This window comes from Coenobita brevimanus, chromosome 2, assembly GCF_032717465.1.
Source record: "Coenobita brevimanus isolate Jiangsu-jjx chromosome 2, ASM3271746v2, whole genome shotgun sequence".
NCBI classification, from domain to species: domain Eukaryota; kingdom Metazoa; phylum Arthropoda; class Malacostraca; order Decapoda; family Coenobitidae; genus Coenobita; species Coenobita brevimanus.
In genome coordinates this window covers 245,937-248,609 of record NC_136955.1, presented here as the reverse complement: position 1 = coordinate 248,609, position 2,673 = coordinate 245,937, and positions in this window count along the sequence as shown.

Here is a 2,673-nt window from a genome sequence, read left to right as displayed (position 1 = left end):
GCCTTCGTTTCTAGCTTCCTTTCTGGTCGTTCTAGCTGCTGTTGTAGATGGCCACCGTTCTAGATCTATCAACAGTGGTGTTCCTCAGGGCTCTGTCCTATCACTAACTCTCTTTCTTTTATTCATCAGTGACTTAAGCTGTACATCTAACTCTATCCACTCATATGCTGATGACTCCACCCTTCACCTTTCCATTCGCTTTCCACAGTGCCCATCTCAGCAGTTACTTCAGCAAACAAGGGATGAGGCTACGGCACACCTAACGTCTGACTTAGCTCGTATCTCTGACTGGGTTAAAAGTAATCTTGTTTTTAATGCGTCAAAGACTCTATTCTTTATATTTTTCAATTTGACATAATCTTCCACAGGAGTATCCTCTAGACACTAATAAACAAACACACAGTCAAGCACCTAGAAATCAATAAATTAATCAATGATCGGCAGTATGGATTTAGACAAGAAAGCTCAACTGTAGACATTCTTTGCCTTCATACCCATCAGAGTAACAAAACATTAAACCAACATGGTGAAACACACACAATAGCACCTGATGTTTCAAAAGCATTTGACAGAGTATGGCACGGGGTCATTTTGTCTAAGATGTCACGCTATGGCTTTGCGTCACTGGTTCTTCTAATTTCTTCTTGCCTTCATAATAGAAAAATACGGGTCATGGTACATATTTATTTCCAACTTCATTCCATAAATGCTGGCGTACCTCAGGGATGGGATCAGTTTTGGCCCCAACCCTTTTTCTCATTCGTACTGTATGACCTCCTATCTGTCACTCACAACCCAATACACTCTTATGCTGACGACTCGACACTTCTTTCACATTTAGTACCTCCTTTACACAATCTGATATTATTAATTCCCAAATAAACACATCAATCTGTCTGAACCAGGACCTGTCTAAAATTAATCAACGGGGACAATTAAATCTGGTCTCATTTAATGCTCAGAAAACTAAATACATTAATTTCTCCAACAGAAAGAATCCCTCAGACTCTCACATAATTTTAAATGTCAATATTCCCATATCCACTACAATTGATATCCTAGGTGTCACACTAAACCCCAACCTAAGCTGGACAGCTCATGTTAAATCCCTTGCTAAAAATCTATCTATCTATAGCCCGACGCCCTAATCCCGCAAAGGGTGGCCGCAGACAAAACGCCTCCAAGTCGCTCTGTCACCCACCATTTGACTACCCTCCCCCCAACTCACCCCCCCCTCCCTCATATACCTCTCAACTCCATCCCTCCACCTCATCCTCGGTCTACCTCTCTCTCTCCCTCCCTCTCTCTCTCCCTCCCTCTCTCTCTCCCTCCCTCCACCTCACCTACATACACCCTCTTAGTCAGTCTTTCATTGCTAAAAATGCTTCTAAAAAATTGGGACTTCTGTACGGAGTTGGTGAATTCTTTACTGACGATCAGTTAGCCACAATATACAAACGTTATGTGCGTTCTCAGATCGAATACTGTTCACCACTGTGGAGTGGATGTGGAGCGGTTGCCTTGAGGCAGTTGGACAAAATTCAAAATAAAGCCATTAGATTAATCAATAATCCTACCATTACGCAGGACCCTCCTCCATTATCAGTACGTAGAGATGTTGAATCTTTAGCATTATTTTACCGATATTTTTACCGTAAATGCTCTGACCAACTTGCTTCAATTGTGCCTCCCCTTCACATTTTCTCCCGAAATACTCGGGCAGCTGGGAGCGCCCATGAACTTACTCTTTCCTCTTCAATGCAGAACCTCTGCTTATCAAAATTCATTTATCCCCAGAACTACTACTACTCTGGAATTCACTTCCTGGGAGTTGCTTCCCACAAACATTTAATCCACTTTTCTTTCAATCCAGTTGTTATATTGTATGAATGGAGAATGCCTTTAGGCACATGGACTTTATTTTTTTTTCCTTCGTTTATCCTTCCTCCATTCATTGTCTTAAAAAAGGAAATAACTATCCAACTCAATCCTGCAACATCTTTAAATGTACCTGGGGTTTCATTCTCTCATGAATTATCTTGGAAGGATCACATTACCTCCCTTGTAAAATCTGCTTCCGAGAGATTAGGTGTGCTAAGCCGATTCCGTACTTTTTATTTTTTATTTTTTTTTACTCCTGCACAGTTGTTGACTTTATACACGGGTTTAGTTCGTCCCCGTGTAGAGTACAATTCTCATGTGTGGGGAGGCTCCCCACATACAGCTCTTCTCGATAGGGTGGAGTCAAAGGCATTTCGTGTCATTAACTCTCCTCCTCTTACTGGCTCCCTTCAACCTCTGTCTCTTCGCCGCACTGTTGCATCTTTATCTCTTTTCTCTCGCTACTTCAATGACCACTGTTCCTCTGAACTGTCTGCTTGCATCCCTCCACCACTACGGAGGGCGCTTAGCACCCGTCTAGCAACAGATTCTCATCCATTTTTTGTCCAACTCTCAAATGCAAGAGCTAACCATTACTCCTAGTCTTTCATACATGCAACAGGTCAACTCTGGAACTGCCTCCCTCTGTCTTTATTTCCTGCTGTCCATGATCTCCAGTCTTTCAAATTCAGTGAGTCCAGGCATCTTGAAGTAATAGGATCTTGAATATGGCTCTCTGTTATCTTGCTGTTTTTTTTTTTTCTTCGAGGGTACAATCTTGCAGGCTCTTGG